Source organism: Sinohyriopsis cumingii, unplaced genomic scaffold (assembly GCF_028554795.1).
Source record: "Sinohyriopsis cumingii isolate HCF-2022 unplaced genomic scaffold, ASM2855479v2 utg000695l, whole genome shotgun sequence".
Taxonomy (NCBI): domain Eukaryota; kingdom Metazoa; phylum Mollusca; class Bivalvia; order Unionida; family Unionidae; genus Sinohyriopsis; species Sinohyriopsis cumingii.
The window spans coordinates 3,434,657-3,442,844 of NW_028315924.1; positions in this window are offsets into that span (position 1 = coordinate 3,434,657).

The following is an 8,188-nucleotide window of genomic DNA, read 5'->3' on the forward strand; positions in this document are numbered from 1 at the left end:
ACGGGGTATCCACATAAAACGATACAGTTTCAGTCAATATCCAGTCTGCCTCGGGCTCGGCAATTTCACTTTATACGTACCTATGGTTTAACGCCTAAAAATCAACCGAAAACCATTCAAATCAGTTCCGAGTTAAGCTATTTGATATCGAAAGTAGAACTAAAACAAGAATATGCATCAACAAATCACTATGACATTATTCATGTATTGTATTTAAAATACTGAATTACTAGTTCGGCTACACTCAGGCCAGATACGTTGCTGTACAGGAATAACCTCATATGTATTCCAGCGTCCTTTGTCAAACAATGACGTTGATTCGGCTATGTTTGTTTTGGGGTTGTTTTTTTATTTTTATTATTGTTTATTAGTCCTTTGTGATTTACGGCAAAAGCAACACAAGTATGTTATTTATTCCTGAGAAAAAGAACATGCTCTCTGCCCAAGGACTCCGCCAGGGTTGCTAGTCTGGGTTAAGCGTAAGTTAGGTTTCGAACTCAAGACTCGAGTCCAGCACGCCAGCCACTCAGCAAAGGCGGGTTACATTTTGCCTTCACTCTTAGAAATTATAATGGGGTTTTTCAACGAGCCGGTATTTCGATGAAGTCGACTCAATAGTTACTCAATTCAAAAAGATTGTAAATAAGTATGGAAACCCAAAATTGTAATGGTTAGGTACGTTACTTAGTTAGCTAGCTAGAAGGGCCAGTTTGGGAAAGAGAGGGAGATTTATCATCGTGACAACTGTCATCATCATCATCATCACCATGATTTTATATTGTCTAGAATTTTTTAAACAAAGAATTCAGTACTTACTAAATTACTTTCTCATTTAATTTTTCTTACATAAATACCCATGAACGTGTTATTCTGGAATCCAGCACATGCACCATTCAGTCTGAAGATGTACTCTAACAACAGTCGTACATACAATGTGTTGATTACTCTCATAACAGTGTGTTGATTACTCTCATAACAGTCGTACATGCAATGTGTTGATTACTCTCATAACAGTCGTACATGCAATGTGTTGATTACTCTCATAACAGTCGTACATGCAATGTGTTGATTACTCTCATAACAGTCGTACATGCAATGTGTTGATTACTCTCATAACAGTCGTACATGCAATGTGTTGATTACTCTCGTAACAGTCGTACATGCAATGTGTTGATTACTCTCATAACAGTCGTACATGCAATGTGTTGATTACTCTCATAACAGTCGTACATGCAATGTGTTGATTACTCTCATAACAGTCGTACATGCAATGTGTTGATAGTATTCACTTTGCAGTGGATATAAATTTAATTTTATTTAATTGTATGTCTGATCACAAGAGTCATATATAGGAGGAATAAAGGAAGGAATAAAGGAATGATATAGTGAAATTTAAATCCTTGACATTCATTAGTATGTACAGGAATATGCGTAATATTCAATCATCAATCATGACCTTGTCACGTGGTTTGGCTGATTCAGCAACTCAGGAACTGTTGAAGTACTTTACTTCCTCGTGATAACACGTTCTTGACATCAAAAGAGTCAGGTGAGTGGGCATAATTCAGTTTCAAGGATGTCCTGTTCCGACTGTAACCGCCCAGTTGCTTGTTTAAACTCATTAGCAAAAGTAGTGACATAAATATTTAGGGGTAGTTGTCAAAATCAAGAATTTGGCATTCCAAAATGTATTGTTTCTTAGCTTCGTCTTATGCCTCAAACACCAGAAAATCCCATAGTTATTTACTGTGACGTCATTTACGGGTCTAATTTCAAACTTTATTGCTTCTAAGTAGATTTATTAAACTGTTGATCTTTTGAGGAAGCCTGAGATTCATGGTACACCACAAATCGCCATCTCGAGTTCGGCTTTTGGCATATAGCCAATAAATATGTATTTTCGTCCTTGTCGTGACTAAGGACATGTGTTCAAATGACTGAAATAAAATTGGATTTTCCCGTGTCCTTTACCAGGAAGTTTTGACCTAAATAAATATCACCTTTGTGTTCAAACAAAACTCTTAAATCCGATATTTAAAATATTTATCTCAGCAGTGCACTGTATTTGCAACTCGAACCTAGCATAAAATATTAATAGTAATCACAAGTATATATAAAACAAGTGAACAGGAAGAGAGAGAGAGAGAATGTCCGACTTTGAATAAAAGACTGACCATTTAATTTTTCATGGTGGAGGAATTTGTTTTATATTTCAATATTTTATATTGATTTGATAAAAGTTATCTTGTTCTGATTTATAGGAGCTACTGTGGCCATTTATTAAAGAAAATATAAATTAATGTCAAAGAAAACCACGTATCGTTTTGTAATTCATCGTATAATTTGTCAAATAGGTCGTTTTTACACACTGCAAAGTCAATTATAAAGCATACAATTTGAAATCAATTTTATTGGTTGTCAAACTCCATCTAACCTATCTGTGTCAACAACGACCAACGTGTTGCTAAGTTCGGGAGCGGTAGGTTTAGGGGTACTTGTCAAAATATGGAATATGGAATTCTAAAATTTCTTATTTCTAAGTTTCGTCTTTTGCCTCAAACACCAAAATATCCCATAGTTATTGACAGAAACGTGATTTATGGGTCTAATTTCAAACTTCAGTGCCTTTTAAAAGATATCGTAAAACAATTTACGTTCGAGGAAGCCCGAAATTCAGGGTTCACCACAAATCACTTTCTAGAGTTCGGCGTTTTGACGTATAAATATTAAATGTAGTTTTTCTTCCTCGTCATAACAAAAGCTAAGTGTTCAGGTGTGATCATATTAGAGCTCTCTTGTCCTATACTAGGAATTTGGACCCGCATATCAAGTACAAACCATGAATCAGACATGTAACATATTTATCTTAATCGCTTCACAGTGCACTAAAATGCAATTTAAAATACTAAAAGGTAGTAAAGAATGTTCAATCAAGTCAATCGATAGGTAAGTAATTGCAGTGGTTAATCATATGTCTGACTTTAAATAAAAGAGGGACCATTTAATTTTTTTTGATTTGGAGGATTTTCTTACTTTACCTTTAAAAATTTTAAAATAAAAATCGGTTCCTATTTTGAGACATCTTGTTCTGATTTATAGCCCGAAATCCCTAATATATCCATTATGGAAGATAAAAATATTAATTAACTTGAGGCAAAATGAAACATAGTATCGGTTTTCATTCATCGCATTGTTTACTTTGTAATTTTTCTAATATATTTCGTGTTGTAAACAGCAAAGTCAATTATAAACCTTACAATTAGAAAATATTTTTTTTGTTTGACAAACCCAGTCTAACCTATCTGTGTCAACAACGACCAACATGTGGCTAAAGTTCGGGAGTGGTAGGTTTAGGGGTACTTGTCAAAATAAAGAATTTGGCATTCTAAAATGTCTTATTTCTAAGCTTCCTCTTGTGCTTCAAACACCAAAATATCCCATAGTCATTTACAGAAACGTCATTTATGGGTCAAATTTCAAACTTTATTGCTTCTAAGTAGATTTATTAAACTATTAATCTTTTGAGGAAGCCTGAAATTCATGGTACACCACAAATCACCATCTCGAGTTCGGCTTTTGGCATTTAGCCAATTAATATGTATTTTCTTCCTTGTCCTGACAAAGGACATGTGTTCAAATGAGTGAAATAAAATTGGATTTTCCCGTGTTCTTTACCAGGAAGTTTCTACCTAAATAAATATCACCTTTGTGCTCACACAAAACTCTTAAATCCGATATTTAATATATGTATACCAGGAGTGCACTATATTTGCAATTTGAAACTAACATAAAATAGTATTAGTACAGAATCACAAGTATGTTAAAGCAAGTGAATCGACAGACAGACAGACAGATAGATAGATAGATGGATAGATAGATAGATTATTCGACTTCGAATAAAAGACTGACCATGTAATTCTTCATGGTATGGGTATTTTTTGTTTACTTTTCAATTGTTTATTTTGATTTGATAAAAATAATATTGTTCTGATTTATAGGAGCTACTATGGCCATTTAGTAAATAAAATATAAATTAATGTCAAAGAAAACAAGGTAACGTTTTGTAATTCAACGTATATATAGGTCGTTTTTACACACTGCAAAGTCAATTATAAAGCATACAATTCGAAATCAATTTTATTGGTTGTCATGCACCGCCTAACCTATATATGTCAACAGCGACCAACGTGTGGCTAAAGTTCGGGAGTGGTAGGTTTAGGGGTACTTGTCAAAATAAAGAATATGGCATTCTAAAATCTCTTTTTTCTAAGATTCGTCTTTTGCCTCAAACACCAAAATAGCCCATAGTCATTTACAGAAACGTGATTTATGGGTCTAATTTCAAATTTAATTTCCTTTAAGAAGATATCGTAAAACAATTAACTTCTGAGGAAGCCCGAGATTCCTGGTACACATCAAATCACCATCTCGAGTTCGGCGTTTTGACGTATAAATATTAAATGTATTTTTTCTTCCTCGTCATAACAAAAGCTGAGTGTTCAGGTGAATGAGATAATATTAGAGTTCTCATGACCTCTACTAGGAATTTGGACCCAAATGTCAAGTACAAACCATGACTTAGATATGTAAAATATTTATCTTAATTGCTTTACATTGCACTATAATGGCATTTTAAAATACTAAAAATTAGCAAAGAATGTTAAATCCAGTGAATCGATAGGTAAGTAATTGCAGTGGTTAATCATATGTCTGACTTTGAATAAAAGAGGGACCATTTAATTTTTCTTGATTTGGAGGATTTTCTTACTTTACTTTTAGAATCTTTTTAAATAAAAATCGGTTCCTAACTTGAGACATCTTGCTCTGATTTATAGCCCGAAATCCCTAATATATCCATTATGGAAGATCAAAATATTAATTAACTTGAGGCAAAATGAAACACAGTATTTGGTTTTAATTCATCGCATTGTTTACTTTGCATTTTTGTTAATAATATACGTCGTGTTGTAAACAGCAAAGTCAATTATAAACCTTACAATTAGAAAATAATTTTCTTGGTTGTCAAACCCCATATAACCTATCTGTGTCAAGAACGACCAACGTGTGGCTAAAGTTCGGGAGTGGTAGGTTTAGGGGTACTTGTCAAAATAGAGAATTTGGCTTTCTAAACTTTATTATTTATAAGCTTCGTCTTGTGCTTCAAACATCAAAATATCCCATAGTCATTTACAGAAACCTTATTTACAGGTCAAAGTTCAAACTTTGTTGCTTCTAAGTAGATTTATTAAACTATTGATCTTTTGAAGAAGCTTGAGATTCATGATACACCATAAATCACCACCTCGAGTTCGGCCTTTGGCATATAGCCAATAAATATGTATTTTCGTCATTGTCGTGACAAAGGACATGTGTTCAAATGAGTGAAATAAAATTGGATTTACCCGTGTCCTTTACCAGGAAGTTTTGACCTAAATAATTACCACCTTTGTGTTGACACAAAACTCTTAAATCCGATATTTAATATATGTATGCCAGGAGTGCACTATAATTGCAATTTGAAACTAACATAAAATATTATTAGTAAAGAATCACAAGTATGTTAAAGCAAGTGAACCGACAGATAGATAGATAGATAGATAGATAGATTGTTCGACTTCGAATAAAAGACCGACCATTTAATTTTTCATGGTGGGGGAATATTTTATTTTCAATATTTTATATTGATTTGATAAAAGTAATATTGTTCTGATTTATAGGAGTTACTAGGGCCATTTAGCAAATAAAATATAACTTAATGTAAAAGAAAACAAGGTAACGTTTTGTAATTCAACGCATAATTTTCTTTGTATTTTGTCATATAGGTCGTTCTTACACATTGTAAGTCAATTATAAAGCATACAATTCGAAATCAGTTTTACTGGTTGTCATACAACATCTAACCTATATTATGTCAACAACGCCCAACGTGTTGCTAAAGTTCGGGAGTGGTAGGTTATGGGGTACTTGTCAAAATAAAGAATATGGCATTCTAAAATTTCTTATTTCTAAGCTTCGTCTTTTGCCTCAAACACCAAAATATCCCATAGTCATTGACTGAAACGTGATTTATGGGTCTAATTTCAAATTTCATTGCCGTTTAGAATATTTCGTAAAACAATTTACTTTCGAGGAAGCCCGAGATTCAGGGTACACCATAAATCACCATCTCGAGTTCGGCGTTTTGACGTATAAATATTACATGTATTTTTTCTTCCTCGTCATAATAAAAGCTAAGTGTTCAGATGAGTGAGATAACATTGGAGCTCTCTTGTCCTATACTAGGGATTTGGATCCGCATAACAAGTACAAACCATGAATCAGACATGTAAAACTTTATCTTACTTCAAAGTGCACTATAACGCCATTTTAAAATACTAAAAATTAGTAAAGAATGTTAAATCAAGTGAATTGATAGGTAAGTAATTGTAGTGGTTAATCATATGTCTGACTTTGAATAAAGACCACCTATTTAATTTTTCTTGATTAGGAGGATTTTTTAACTTTATTTTTTAAAAATTGTTTTATAAAATTCGGTTCCTAACTTGAGTACACTTTCTCTAATTTATATAGCCCGAAAACCCTACGATATCCATTATGGTAGTTACAAATATTACTTAACTTGAGGCAAAAGGAAAAATGGTATCGGTTTTAATTCATTCTGTGTCATGTAGTAAACAGCAAAGTCAATCATAAGTCATACGTTTCGAAAATATTTTATCTTTGTTGTCAACCCACATCTCACCGACCTGTGTCAACAACGACAAACGTTTGGGTTTAAGCTAGGTTACAAACTTAAACTTTCTAGTTTTATCATTGAATATTTAAATAGAATATTTATAACAGTGTATAGGAATCTTAGGGTAGATGTGTGTGTGTGTGTGTGGGGGGGTGATTTGGATTTTTTTAAAGTAGCTTTAAAAGAAATTCAGTCCTATCACTAGGATGTCTGTAGTGTGGCAGTTTATAGTTATGCCGCAGACATGTAGCATGACGTCCACTCAGTCATATTATTATAACACTAGGCTGACCAGTCCTAGCACTAACCTCTTAATGCTGAGGGCCAAGCGAGGCAGCTGTTAGAACCATTTTTACAAGTCTTTGGTATGACTCGGCCGGGATGGAGTACAGTAAACTCATTTAATATCATGCATTATACAATAAAATCATTTAATATCAAGCATTCTACAGTAAATTCATTTAATATCAAGCATTCTACAGTAAATTCATTTGGTATCATGCATTCTACAGTAAATTCATTTGGTATCATGCTTTCTACAGTAAATATATTTAATATCAAACATTCTACAGTAAATTCATTTGGTATCATGCATTCTACAGTAAATATATTTAATATCATGCATTCTACAGTAAATTCATTTAATATCAAGCATTCTACAATAAATTCATTTAATATCATGCATTAACCAGTACATTCATTTAATATCAAACATTCTACAGTACATTCATTTAATATCAAACATTCTACAGTAAATTCATTTAATATCAAACATTCTACAGTAAATTCATTTGGTATCATGCATTCTACGGTAAATATATTTAATATCATGCATTCTACAGTACATGCATTTAATATCAAACATTCTACAGTAAATTCATTTAATATCATGCATTCTACAGTACATTCATTTAATATCAAGCATTCTACAGTAAATTCATTTAATATCATGCATTAACCAGTACATGCATTTAATATCAAACATTCTACAGTAAATTCATTTAATATCAAACATTCTACAGTAAATTCATTTAATATCAAACATTCTATAGTAAATTCATTTAATATCAAACATTCTACAGTAAATTCATTTAATATCATGCATTAACCAGTACATGCACTTAATATCAAACATTCTACATTATATTCATTTAATAACAAGCATTCTACAGTAAATTCATTTAATATCATGCATTAACCAGTACATGCATTTAATATCAAACATTCTACAGTAAATTCATTTAATATCATGCATTAACCAGTACATGCATTTAATATCAAACATTCTACATTATATTCATTTAATAACAAGCATTCTACAGTAAATTCATTTAATATCATGCATTCTACAGTAAATTCATTTAATATCAAACATTCTACAGTAAATTCATTTAATATCATGCATTCTGCAGTAAATTCATTTAATATCAAACATTATACAGTAAATTCATT